We start from the raw sequence: 14714 nt of genomic DNA, 5'->3' as shown, positions 1-14714 counted from the left end.
TTATTTTCATAACAACTTGTGTGGTGTCCTTTCACTTGGTGTTCAAAGGGTATATGTGATGGTATAACAGCTGGCTTAACACGCCCTCTAGAGTCTAGCCTAAAGACTGCTCTTGTCCATGCTACTAGGATAGCTGGTCTACGGTTGACTTACAACCAATCATCAATAAGGGTTGTTTGGACTGATACAAAGTGCTCACTAGAATAGTGAACATTATATATCAGGCCAACTTCTCACAGACGCCACCCCTGCGCGCCGACGTCAGTTCTTTACATGAAATTCCACACCAGAAGGGCAGAGCCATGCAAGACACTGACCACTAGTGCACAAAACTAGGGCCCTGAAAGGGAGTCCCTTACTCTAGAAGTCAGTCCGCAGAACAGGGAGGATGGGTGGGGCAGTAAGGAATCTATAACTAATATATGTCTCTTACAAGTACATCGTTACGGAAGATAAGTAACCTATTCATCTGAAAGTGACTATTAGTTATAGTTTCCTTACCCAACAATACCAACCCTGGAGGTGGGTCTGCGAACCAAGTTCACAGCAGAAATTCCTGGAGAACCGTTCTGTCAAAGAAGCCATCTCTCCGGACTTGGCTATCCAGGCAGTAATGTTCAGTGAATGTGTGCAATGCTGCCCATGTGGCTGCCTGGCAGATATCACTGAGGGGGACTCCACGTCCCAAAGCAGTAGTGGCTGCTGTCGCCCTGGTGGAATGGGTGCGCAACCCTACTGGAGGCTCCATTTTCGCCAAGGAATAACAGATTTTAACGCAAAGCACGACCCATCGAGAGATGATGCGATTTTGCACGGCCTAACCTTACTTAGCGCCCAACAACAAAGAGTTGATCATCCACCAGCAATTGTTTTGTGCGATCCAAATAGAATGATAGCACACGTTTTGGATCCAGACGGTGGAGCCTCTCCTCCTCTTTAGAAGGATGCAGAGGAGGAAGAAGGTGGGCATAGTGATGTCCTATGATAAAGAGGTAACCACTTTGGGAAGAAAAGAAGGTCTAGTTCGAAGGGAAAACATGTCCGAATGAATAGCGAGGAAAGGGGGTTTAGAAGAAAGAGACTGAAGCTCGCTCCCCCTGCGAGCAGAGGTTAAGACCAGATTCTAGTCCCACTGGGGCATTACAAACGGAATTGGAGGAAAGAGGTGAGTAATGCCCTTAAGATATCTATTTACAATAGGGGACTTGAAAGGAGAAGGTTGATTAAAAAGGCCGAAATGGCTGAAAGATATCCTTTAAGTGTGCCCAGAGCAGAGCCCTGCTGGGCCAAAGAAAGAATGAAGAGCAGAACCTCTGAAAGAGGGGCAGAAAGGGGATCCATGACTTTTGCTGTGCACCATGCTACAAATTTGTTCCATCTACAGGCGTTTAAGGTTTTAGTGGAGGAACGCCTGGCTGCCAAGATTTTACAGACTGCCGGATGAAGGGCAAAAGCAGTGAACTGTCGCCGCTCAATCTCCAAACAAACAGGTGGAGGCTGGCCAGGTTCGGGTAGAGGACCGTCCCCTGCTGCTGCGACAGAAGATTCTCCTGAAGAGGTAGTCTGATCGGAGGATCTATGGCCGTTTTCAAGAGCTTGGGATACCAGACTCTTCATGCCCAGTCCGGAACCACAAGAATGACGGGCTGGGTCACGCTTGATCTTCTTCAGCCCTCTGGCTACAAGTGGTGTAGGCAGAAAGGAGTACAGAAGACCGCAATTCCACTCAAGATGAAAAGCGTCATCGAGTGAGTGACGCCTTGGAAATTCCAACATGCAGAACTGCTGACATTGCGCGTTCCCTTCAGTGGCGAATAGATCTAACCAAGGTTCTCCCCACTGCTGAAAGATTCCTTGCACCACCTTCGAGTGAAGACGCCATTCGTGATCCATCATGCACCTGCGGCTGAGTTTGTCCGCCTAGGCGTTCAGGTACCTGCCAGGTGTTAAACCACCATGGACATGCCCATAGGGGGAGAGCCTCTTGACATGGGGTCCACGACCCCACCCCGCCCTGTTTGTTGCTGTACCACATGGTGGTGGTGGTGTCTGTGAACACCTGCACTACTTTTCCCTTGATAGAAGGAAGGAATGCTTTCAGTGCAAGACGGATCACCCAGAGCTCCAAAAGGTTGATGTGGAGCCCGGACTCCGGCGGAGACCAGAGGCCTCTGATCTCCGCCTCTCCCATGTGGCCGCCCCATCCCAGACCCATCTGTCACCACTGTGTAGTCTGGTTCGGGAAGGGAGAGGGATCTGCCATTGACCCAATCCTGGTTTGTTAGTTACCACTGCAATTGGTGTGCAGTGCCCTCCGAGATCTGGACGACATCTGAAAGATTACACTGATGTTGCGCCCCATGGAACTTCAGGTCCCACTGCAGTGCCCGAATATGCCACCTGACATGATCCACCAACAGGATGCAGAAGGCCATGAGGCCCAGCAGGCTAAGAGTCATTCTCACTAAAATCCAATATAGAGGCTGAAACATCGGTATCATAGCCTGAATATCCCTAAATCACTGCTCTGGAGGATAAGCCTGAAACTGGGCAGTATCCAGAACTGCTACGATGAAGAGGAGCTTCTGAGAGGGAATCAGGTGTGACTTGGCACGTTGATAGTGAACCCCAGCGAATGCAGGAGGTCTGCCGTAGGCTGTAGGTGGGCGACGGCAGCCTGGAGTGAGCCCGCCTTCAATAGCCAGTCGTCTAGATAGGGGAGGACTGGAATCCCTGATCTACGCAGATAGGCTGGGACCACCCCCATCACTTTTTTTTGTTTAACTTTGTTTTATTGAGTTTAACATAAGGCAAGTACAGTACTTTTCTCATGTATACCCACTAGATTACAGTGACGATAGGACATGGTACCTTCTTATCTCATGCTTGATAACACAGACGTGGCCAGAGGCCATGCTTTGCGACATTGAACACCTTCTAGTAATTTGCAGATGTTTGTTACACTTCCTGGTGCTAAGTGTTTTATGAGGCACTGCGAACAATTACTGCCATGGCCCTGGGTATCTGGGCAGTGATGGCAGCAGAGATGCATGCCCATTGCGCTTTGGGCACCAATACTGGCTGTAGGTTCATTATTTCTTCAAACAGTTATTCTGATGAAAGGCTCACCTTGGTTGGCAAAGTTTTAAACGAGAATATGTTTAAGGGTGGTGCTTTCTGAATATTTTGGTGGCATTGGGCCTCCCCTTCAGCAAATGCTGTAAATGCATATATTGATGGACAGCAGTGTGTTAATGGTAGCCAGGGAGGTGGAAAGTTACTTTTGACTAATCGCTGCAGCGGGAACGCCTAGATTCGCCGCCAGCAGCGAGTGAGCCGGTCCTGTGGCCACGCCCACTCGCTCGAGGCCACGCCCCTTCGCCTTCTCAAACATGTGTATCTCACGTACGCGCAGCGGACGGGCGCAGCGGGCGCGCCTAAGGCAAGCCCGTCTGGGCCCGTACGGACCCAGGCCCAGGGACTCTGCCGGATCCACCCCCCATTCGTCTGATGTACCCAGCAGACACGCTCCTGGATCTCCGACCTGAAAAAAACCAAGGATGTCATTACATTCATGACGAAGGTAAACCCTTCACAAACTGCACGCACTGCAACCCAGTCACTCAGACCCCAGCCAATTCTACATTACAGCTGGGTCTCCTCAACTGTCGCTCCCTCCCCAAGCATGCACTTGAAATCAATGGGATGATCCAAGATCAAGGCATAGACGCTTTGTTTCTTACAGAAACCTGGCTTTCCGACAGTACTGATTCGGACATTGTCACCGCCCTTCCCCCAGGTTACCTCATCCAAACCCTTCACAGAACCAGAGGAAGAGGAGGCGGGTTGGCTATAATCTACCGAGAACACCTCATCTGTAGAACCAATGACGCCAACATTGAAGACTCTGAAAGCTGGCATTTTTCCCTCCAAACCTCCCCGGCGCACTCCCTTTCGGGACTACTAATCTACCGCCCTCCGGGTACTCTTGGGAAATTCCTCAATGCGGTCACCGAGACGGTTTCTCAACTAGCCTCCTCCGTTTCCAACCTTCTTATCGTAGGTGATCTTAACCTCCACTTCACAGATCCCACTGACCGGACCGCTTCCGACCTGCTTGTGGACCTTCTGTCACTTAACATTCGTTTGGTTAATAACGAACCCACCCACGACAAGGGACACCTCTTAGATCCCGTCCTCACCAATGTCGCCAATATTACCACCAGTCCTCCTTTGCCACTGCCATGGACCGATCACTTTCTAATCCCCATCTCCTGGGAGTCTCCTACTGTTACCCCCCAGTCCGCGAAAATCAAAGTCACCGACAGACGTTGGCACAAACTCCTACCATCCGAATGGTCCGCCATTCTCTCTAATTCTATTCCAACGCTTTCCTCTGACCCAATTACGGCCGATAAACAGTTTAGCTCCTGGATCACATCCTCTTTGGACACAGTCCTCCCCAAAACCGCCACTCTCAGACATACCAAACGAATACCTTCGGCCCCGTGGTATACTCCAGAGCTCAAGTCGCTACGGCAGGGCTGTAAAAGAGCTGAACGTTCCTGGAGGAAGGAGAAATCCAATGCTAACAAAGATGCCTATTTCACCTCCCTATCAATATACAAATCTTCCATTGGCAAGACAAAAAGTCTATTCTTTCAGGAAAGAATTGAAAAAGCCGCCTGCTCTAGCAAAGAAACTTTTACCATCCTGAAAGAACTCCTCAAGATCCCCGACCCCGGCCCGAGAAACCCCCCAGACCCCAAAGCAGACCAGGAAAAATGCCATCAGCTAGCCAGCTTTTTCCAAGAAAAGATTCAAAAAATCCTCGACTCCATCCCTTCTACCAATCCGAGCGAGATTGACGATCCCCTCGACACTCGGATCTCCCCCCGCCTATCCTCCTGGGGGCAAATAACCACCGAAGAAGTCGAGAATACGCTAAAAACCATCAAAAGCGGATCTCCCAGGGACCCCGCCCCGCTACGGACCCTCAAGGAAGTAGCTCCCATCATCATCCCCCCCTCACCCATCTGATCAACGCGTCTTTACAACAGGGAATCGTCCCCCCTAGTGGGAAAGCGGCAGTTGTTAAAGCGCTTCTAAAGAAACCCTCCTTGGATCCTGCGGAATTGGCCAACTACAGACCAATATCCCTCCTCCCCGGGACCAGCAAGATTGCTGAGAAACTGGTGAACAAGAAACTATCTCAGTTTCTTGAATCCAATAACCTGTTAAAAAACTCGCAGACAGGTTTTCGTCCAGGGCAGGGCACTGACATCGCCCTCCTGGCGGCGGTGGAGGAGGCCAGAGCACTCTTAGACGAAGGAGGATCAGTGGCAGTGATCCTCCTCGACCTGAGCGCGGCCTTCGACACCGTCAACCACCAACTCCTGATCAAACGGCTCTAGAGGGTAGGAGTTGAAGGCACTGCTCTATCCTGGCTTTCCTCCTTTCTGGCCCAACGTTCCTTCCAGATCTGGGAGAATAACACCCGCTCCTCCGAAACACCCCTTCAATGTGGGGTGCCTCAGGGCTCCTCCCTGAGCCCCACATTGTTTAACATCTACATGTCCCCATTGGAGGAGGTCGTCACCCCGTTCGGAGTGAGCATCGTCAGTTATGCGGATGACACACAACTAGTTGTCTCCCTATCCCACCCTAGTCAACAACCTGCGGACTTATTCAACTGCTTGACGCAGATACAAGGGTGGATGAACAGCTCAGCCTTAAAACTGAATGGTTCAAAGACGGACATTCTCCTTCTGGGTCAGAAAGGACTCACCTTCCCCCAGAACATCTGGCCACCCTGTCTGGGCCCCCCCCAGACCCAAAACAGGAAGTAAAAAGCCTGGGAGTATGGATCGAAACCGACCTTTCATTCTCCACTCAAGCAAAAAAAAGTAGCCAGTACTTGCTTCGGGCTACTGAAATCAATGAGATCCTGCCCCTACTTCCACTCACTTCGCAAAGACTTCTCATCCAAGGCCTTATAGTTTCCAGGCTCGACTATAGCAACTCAATCTACTTGGGCGCACCCGAAGCAACTCTGAACAAACTACAGAGAATCCAAAATGCAGTTGCCCGGATCCTCACCAACACCCGTGCCAGAGCCTCAGCCAAACCTGCACTGAAGCTCCTTCACTAGCTCCCAGTGAGGGAACGAGTGATATTCAAAGCCTTATGCCTGGCGCATAAACTACTGCAGAATCAAGGCCCCCCTATTCTTAGGAAATTCATAAGACCATATAAAGCCCCAAGATCCCTCCGATCGGACAAGGAGTCCCTTATCATCCTTCCCAGATTCAAGAAAGCTCGCACGGGTGGAAGACGCTTCTCGGTCCACACCGCACGCCTCTGGAATGCTCTCCCCCGAGACCTGAGAAAAGAACCTAACTACTTACGTTTCAGGAAACGGCTGAAAACTCACCTGTTCCCTTAACTCAACTATCTCCACACCTGAACCTCTCGTCCCCCCCCCCTTTTGCACCCGGACCCACAGATGTAGGGATCTTCAGCGCTGGGATACCTCAGGGTGACTACGCGCTCTATACATTTTTTTTAATAATAATAATAATAAGGGCGTAAGTTGTGGCTTTGTAGGTCCATCACTGGTTTCTTTCTTGCTAATTGATTTGTGGGCTCTGTGGTTTTTCTGTGCTCTACCTAGTGTGCTCTTTTTGTTAAATTACTTTCATATTTCACTATACTAATTCACCATTAATACTGTATGGGTCCGAGAGTAGCGTGTTTCTTGCTGAAAAAGCACTTCAACACCCCATCTGGGGTAGCAGGCGCTATATAAATGCAAACCATTTTCCCTTCTGTAGCCCCCTCCACTATCCTTCTCAATCCAAATAACTGATTAACATATGCATCACTCAAATCACTTTACTAATTCACCACTAATCCTTTATGGGTTCCGGAGTCGCGAGCCGCGAGCTACTCGCTGAAAAAGCAGGTAGACGCCTCGTATGGGGTAGTAAGCGCTATATACATGCAATACAATACAATAGTGTAGTTGTGGATGTGCATCACCCAGGAGCAGCTGATCACTCTAAACCAGGGGTTCCAGGTCCAGCAGTACCTGAGCCCACTCCAAACTCGTGAGATAGCAGCCTCGCTCAGCCTCACCTGCAAATAGGTACAGAGGGGAGTACGAGGGAGGGAAGGGGTAAGGAAGGGGGACAAGGGGGGTTTAGGGCAGGAATCACAGCTGGGGGTTTGGTGCTATACTTCAGAGGTTATTCACAAGTTACACATGCGTAGTACAAACCCACAATGAGCAACTGTGGGAACTTACTCACCCTCACCCTCTACTGCTGGCTCAGAACACTTATTTTAATATCGTGTTGCCTTCTTCTTTGCTCTTTTATACCTAACTAGATTAATGGTTTGATTACCGGGTTGCCTCGAGGCTGCTTCTATCAAACGACTCTTTTAAAGATCCTTTCGCTACCTGGCAGCAAAGAGTTGGAATGCTCTGCCTCTTAATCTCCGACTGGATTCATCTGAATCTAGCTTCCGGAAGAAATTAAAAAACATACCTATTTTCAAGATAATCGGGCCCACTCCTCACTTCTGTTCCGAGTTCTTCAGTTGCAGCGCGGGGACACGCTTCTGAGCGTAACCAAGCGCTTTATAAGTTTCCCTTATTATTGTTATAAAGGACATTTCAAACTTGCCTCGGGTTTAGAGACTTAGAAACTGGGGGACCAGGTATGAGTCTCGGGGTCAGCCCAATATCCTTGATTATGGGCAAATCATTTAATGTCCCCGTGCCTATCGCCTACCAAAAAAGAATGCGTTCTTGTGTAACGTAACTGGTGCTCATTTAAAGCGCTCTAATACCTTTGGGTCGAGCTCGCTCTATCTAAAACTGCTTAAAAAAAAAAAAAAAAAACATTCTTGGATTCCTGTAGGAAGTGTACATTTAGAAAACTCACTAGTGGGATTTAATCCACCATCCAACCTTGTGCACTTCTAACCCACTCTATATCAGGCCCTAGTTTCTTCCTTGTATTGACCTTTGTTGGCTGCCTGCAGAGGGCTGGGTGAATAAAAGACCAACCATGTTCCTCCTTTCTGTTAGATTGCAGGTGAGTTTCCAGTCTGTGTTACACATAGCTCTAGATCAGCAGACTGATTGATTTACAACTATTAAGACACTTCATCTATTTTGTATGTACTGCCTCTATATAGTGGCTATGCTGCCTGCTTCAGAGGTCTTTTGACACCAGGAGGGGAGAGAGCGCATTTTGGAATGAGAAGGTGGTTATAAACAGACAACGGACTTACTAGGGTTTCAATTCACAAATACTCATTAACAAAAGTTGGAAGTTTAATCCTCTATTATCACTCCTACATTTTGAATGAATTAATGACTTTTTGAGTAATCAAATATATCGCTATTTCTGTACGTGCAAATGTAACCAGGTTAAATCTTTGATCTGAAAATCGACCACAAAAGTGCATTTTCAACTGAAATGTTTTCTTTTTACTTCAAAGGTAAGATATTTTCTCCATGAAAATCCCCTTGCCTTAACCTATCGTTCCCCGCGCTCACCCTGAAAATCATTTTCTGCCATTCTTTCAAGCAGAAGATTCATGATCACGCATGGGAAACTATCTGCCCTTTTATTTTGCTCCCTATGTGGCACTCACAAAATCCAATATTATGAACTAACTGATGAAGTGTGATTTGCAGTTTTCAGAGTAAGAGGCTAATTCTGTTGTTTTCCCGCAATGCTCACCCTTTTCTTACTTTTTGTGTAATAGTGCCCCTTGTTAGAGTCCTATAGAACCTTAGCGCCTCTTGTTGAGCCCACGCTAAGAGTCGAAGCTAGTTCCCCAGCCCAAAGAGGGCAGCCCTGGCAATTACACCACACCCTTTCCCCACTTTCATGGTTAGTAGTTGGCTCTGTTTTATGCGGTGCTAATAGGAGAAATGGGCTTGTGCAAGCTGCATCCTGACGAGAGCCCTGTCATTTATTTTTTCACAAATTAACCACTGGGCAAGAAGAAGTGCACCATCCCACAACATAGCCTAAGTCCATCAAAATCTTTTTTTTACTTTTTAAAGTCACTATTATTCTGCAGTTTTCAACACTATGTAACTCTACATATTTTCTTGGCACACTCAATTTAGAAAGCCTTATACCAGTTGTGGAATGAAAGATAAGATCAGCAGATGTGGTTTTAACTCACAACAAACCAAATGACTTATGACCATGAATGATGCTACCGAATACCCAAATTCTTAAATTGAAGAACATGTGCATACTTGTTCCACCGATTCTGTCAACTTGAACAAGTTACTTACCTTTGGTAACGATGTATCTGTAAGATACATATATTAATTATAGGTTCCAGATACATCGTTGCTGAAGGTAAGTAACTTGTTCATCTGAAAGAGACTATTAAGAGTTGATCGTCGTCCCGAAAATCCTTCGTGCGGTCAAGGTAGAGAGACAACGCATGTTTCGGGTCCAGACGGTGGAGTCTCTCCTCCTCCCTAGAAGGGTGCAGAGGCGGGAAAAAGGTGGGCAGAGTGATAGTCTGTATGATGTGAAAAGGAGTGACAACTTTAGCTAGGAACAAGGGTCTCGTTAGAAGCACCACTTTGTCCGGATGCACCGAGAAGAAAGGGGGCTTAGAAGAAAGAGCCTGAAGCTCACTCACTCTGCAAGCAAAGGTGATGGTAACAAGAAAAGCAGTCATCAGAGTGAAAACCTAAGAGGGCAGTTGTGAAGAGGCTAGAAGGGAGCACACATAAGGTAAGTCAAGACAATGTTCAAGTCCCACTGAGGCATTATGAAAGGAGATGGAGGAAAGAGATGAATAATGCCTTTAAAGAACCTGCTTACAATAGGGGACTTGAACAAAGAGGGCTGATCTGGTAGCTGAAGAAAAACAGAAATGGCTGCCAGATCGCTTCGAAGAGTGCCCAGAGCCTACCTCTGCTGGGCCAAAGAGATAAGGATCAAAAGAACCCCAGAAAGAGGGGCAGAGAGGGGGTCCACAGCCTTCGCTGTGCACCATGCCACAAACTTTTTCCATTGACGGGCGTATACAGACTTAGTGAAGGGACGCCTGATTGCCAAGATGACATTACAAACTTCAGGTGTAAGGTCAAAAGGGGTCTACTGTAACTGTCAATCTCCAGGTAAGGAGGTGGAGGCTGGACAGGTTCAGGGGGTGAACAGTTTCCTGCTGCTGCAACAGAAGATCGCCCCAAAGGGGCTGTCTGATCAGAAGATCGATAGCCATGCTCAGGAGCTGGGGGTACCAGACTCTTTATGCCCAGTCCGGTGCCACAAGAATGACTTAAGCCTGGTCACGCTTGATCTTCTTCAGCACTCACTCGGGGCATAAGCGGTACAGGTGGAAAAGTATACAGGAAGCCACAGTTCCACTCACAACAAAAAGTGTTGCCGAGCGAGTGCCGCCTTGTAAATTCCAACGTGCAGAATTGCTGACATTGCACGTTCTCTTCAGCGGCGAACAGATCTACCCGGGACTCCCGGACACCGCTGAAAGAGACCTTGGATCACCTCTGGGTGTAGACGCCATTCGTGATCCACCAGGAAGAGACGACTGAGTTTGTCTGCCCTGGCGTTCAGAGAACCTGCTAGGTGTATAACCACTAGGGTTATTCCCTGATGTTCCAGCCGTGTCCAAAGGCAAAAAGCCTCTTGACATAGGGTCCACGAACCCACCCCTTGTTTGTTGCAGTACCACATGGCGGTGGTGTTGTCTGTGAACACCTGCAGTGCCTTCCCCTTGAGCGAGAGATGGAATGCCTTCAGTACAAGGCGAAGTTCCTGAATCTCCAACAGATTGATATGGAGCCCGGACTCTGCCGGAGACCAGACTCCTTTGATTTCTGTCTCTCCCAGGTGGCCAACCCATTCCAGAAGTGATGCATTGGTCACCACCATAAGGTCTGGTTGGGGAAGGGAGAAGGCTCTTCCTCTGACCAAATCCTGGTTCACTAACACTGACTGCAGTTGTTGCACCCACTTGAACTTCAGGTTCCACTGCAGAACCCGCATATTCCATCTGGCATGATCCACCAGCAGGATGCAGGAGGCCCAGCATCCTCAGGGTCATTCTTACCGAAATCAAGGATAGAGGCTAAAATAATGGTTTCATAGCTCGAATATCCCAGACTCGCTGATTGGGAGGATAGGCCCGAAACTGCACTGTGTCCAGAACAGCCTTGATGAAAAGGAGCGACTGAGAGGGAGTCAGGTGTGACTTCGGTACGTTGACAGTGAACCCCAGCGAATGCAGGAGGTCCGCCGTAGTTTGGAGGTGGGAGACGACAGCCTGGGGCAAGCCCGCCTTCAACAGCCAGTCGTCGAGATAAGGGAAGACTGGAACCCTTGATCTGTGCAGATTGGCTGCAACCACCGCTATCACCCTGGGGAACACTCGAGGGGCATTGGTAAGGCAAAAGGGAGCAGGGTGAACTGAAAGTGCTCGCGGCCTACCATGAACCGTAGGTAGCGGCTGTTGGCTATCAGGATGGGGATATGGAAATAGTAGTCCTGCAAGTACAACGCCACCATCCAGTCTCCAGGGTAGAGGCAGACAGGTGCTGAGCCAACATGAGAATTTTGAACTTCTTCCGGAGGAAGCGGTTGAGGGCTCTTAGGTCTAGGATAGGACCTAGGCCCTTGTCTTTCTTGGGCACCAAAAAGTAGCGGAAATAGCAAGCATGACCACCTTCTGGGGCAGGGACCTTTTCAATAGCTCCATTGGCCAAGAAAGCTGAAACTTCTTGGTGGAGAAGCCCCAAATGATCCTCGGACATACGTTCAGGAGACGGTGGCATGGAGGGAAGGGTAGTCTCAAAGGGGAGGGAGTAGCCCCTTCGGACGATCTGCAAAACCCTTCTGTCTGATGTGATGGATTGCCACTGGGGAAGGTGATGGCGAATCCTTCCACCCAGGTCAGACTAGAGGGTTTGGAGGTTGCTGCAGGGGGAGAGAGGGTGGACTGGCCCACTCGCTGGTTCCCAGACCCATGTCGCTGGGCCCCACGTCAGCGGCAACGCAGAGGCTGGGCAGCTGGCGCAGACCGGTGGCTAAAGTGGGCCAGATGTGGTGGGATGCCCCTTCCGTATAAACGAAAGGTAGACTGTGGTGGATGGGAGGACGCCGCAAGGCCTAAGGATCTGGCCGTAGCTCGAGAATCCTTAAAGCGCTACAGCGCCGAGTCTGCTTTGTCACCAAAAAGGCGACTGCTATCGCAGAGCTTGTCCATGCCAGGTTGCTTGAACATCCTCCAAACACCAGACGTCCTCAACCAGGCGTAGCACCGAATGGCTACTGATGTGGCAATCATTCTGCCCAGTGAGTCGGTAATGTCCAGTCCACAGCGAATCATGACTTTTGATGCATCTCTCCCATCTGTCACAGCTTGGGAGAGAACAGCCCGGGCCTCCTCTGGGCACTAAGCAGCACCTGCGAGACCATAGCTCAGGTAGTATGCGAGTATCAGCCCAAGAGGCACGCGGTATTCACGGACCGCAATGTCAAGTTAGAAGAGAACATTTGCTTCCCCAGATGATCCAGCTTCTTGGATTCCAAGTCTGAAAGAGTCTTGAAAGAAGAGGCTTGGACTGCCAAGTTCTCGGGGGAAGGGTGTTGGGTGAAGAAAATGGGATCGCCCGGGCCGGGCAATCGTCCGTTCCACAGGAGCCCCTGCACTGGGCTTGGACCAAGTGCCCAGAGGGACGTCCGTGAGGGCTTCATTGAAGGGTAAGATGGGTTCAGAGGAAGTTGCTGCAGGTTGAAGCAGCTCCATCAGGAGATTAGTCCTGACTTCCACTGTGGGGAGCTCTAAGCCCAAGGCTTCGGCTGCCCTCTGCACCACCACAGCATAGGAAGCACCCTCCTCTGTAGCCACATTAGGAGTAAACCATGCCAAGTTCTGGTGAAGTGTCTAGACCACTGGTGCCAACGAATTTCTCTCTCAAGTCCGGTTCTTCCAGCTGGTCTGCCAAAGGTTACAGCGAACAATCCCAGTCCTTATCACCACTTTCACGCCGATAGGGAACATCTGGGATGAACATGGGAACAAAAGTACCCTCTGGCGTTGGATTCGATGTTGGTCTGGCTCCGGGTCCATCTCGGGGATGAGGATGGTGACAGCGTCAGTCGGGGGCACGGCTGACGCCAGGGGCATCGTCACTGGGGAAGGTCGACCGACGCTGATCCGGATTAAGGCCCAGATCCATGGGGGCCCTCCATGGCGCCAGAGCCGCTGGCATCGAACTTCCAGGGCCCGACCAACTCTGCGGGGCCCAGAGGCACACCACTGGAGTCAGGCTGCCCAAAGATTTAATGTAGGGCTTAGTAGAATGTACGAAGCTGGGCAGGAGACGCTCCGGCTCCCGGAAATAGAGGGAGGCGTGGATCCTTCCATGAGTCAGGCACCCTGAGACGGAGCCTTAGAGTGATGATACTCTGGGTCCCGCATCTTGTCAGCCGACCGACGGAGAGAAGGCGAAGAGCGATGGTGCTTCTTCGCCTTTTTCTTGTGCTTCGGCTTACCTGAAAAGTGCGAAGACTTGATCGAGGTGTAGTGGCTCCGCAACCGGTCTCAAGACCTTCCCCTCGACCTAGACCGGGAGTGACATGGAGCCAACTGCCGAACCTACAGAAGCTTTCAGGCCCGCTCCCGCAAAGACTTCGGAATCATAGCCTGACATTCGGAGCATGACTTTGTGTTGTGGTCGCGTTCCAGGCACCAGAGGCACACGCGGTGTGGGTCCGTCATGAACATCAGTTTGTGACAGACCTCACAGGGCTTGAAGCCCGTCAGACGATGGGACATACCTCGCGCACTAGGAGTCGAAGATCTGAAAAAGAAGTCAACAAAAGTAAAATAAAGTGTAGTCTAAAAGTGACTAAGGGGCAAGCTCTCTGCGGATCTGCGCTAGGCTGGTGCATAAAAAGAAAGAACTGACGTCTGCGCGTGGGGGCGCCTTCTAAGGAGGCACTGCGATGTCATTCCGGCGACCACGACGATGGACACTGAGTCAACTGACGCCACCTACCAACTCGTAGGGGTAATGCTGAGGCAAAAATTCTCCGGATCCAGTCTGACACCTGGCGGTAATTCTAAGGTAAGGAATCTATAAATAATAGTCTCTTAAAGATAACCTCAAATTCTGCTGAGGCAGCCATGCAACAACATGGCTGCAGCCCTGCAACAACATGGCTGCAGCCCTGCAACAACATGGCTGCAGCCCTGCTTGTATTTTTTTAGGTCGAGCCTGGATAGCGCATGGGCTGCTCTGCGAGGCATGCTGCATTCAAGTATGGACTTGAAACTCTGCCCCCACTCTCTGCCCACATTTTTCATTGCCTTGTGTCATTGTCCTTTGTAAATGCTGACTTCTGATTTGTTAATAGTCTTGTTAGTCCCTCCTTAGTACTGCCTTGTCTTCATTTGTAACCACCCATAAGGACTGGCCCTTTTACTTCAGTTGGCACACGGTATGCCTTATTTAGTCTATAAGCACTATTTTCTTCATTGAGTTTCTCCTACTGCAGGCACGACCTGCTTTCCAACAACATTCAGAACCCCATGAATGCTTTCACTTTCCGAACAGGCCGAGACAATGGCTGTTGCTTCTTTGAAATAAAATAGGTCTCACATTTACAAGAGTTTGAGCTATTGTCATTGTAAATGACATT

At 49.6% G+C, this 14714-nt stretch overlaps 1 protein-coding gene across 7 annotated transcripts in view; it reads right to left on the bottom strand.

The window, feature by feature from the left end:
* The window catches only part of UBR3 (ubiquitin protein ligase E3 component n-recognin 3), a 2118328-nt gene that overhangs the window by 77365 nt on the left and 2026249 nt on the right, over positions 1-14714 (bottom strand). The gene's annotated exons all lie outside the window — the stretch shown is intronic.

The sequence above is a fragment of the Lissotriton vulgaris genome, chromosome 2_1 (genome assembly GCF_964263255.1).
Source record: "Lissotriton vulgaris chromosome 2_1, aLisVul1.2, whole genome shotgun sequence".
Lineage (NCBI taxonomy): Eukaryota > Metazoa > Chordata > Amphibia > Caudata > Salamandridae > Lissotriton > Lissotriton vulgaris.
Note: the sequence above shows the minus strand (reverse complement) of the source record. Positions and strands in the feature narration are given on the sequence as shown.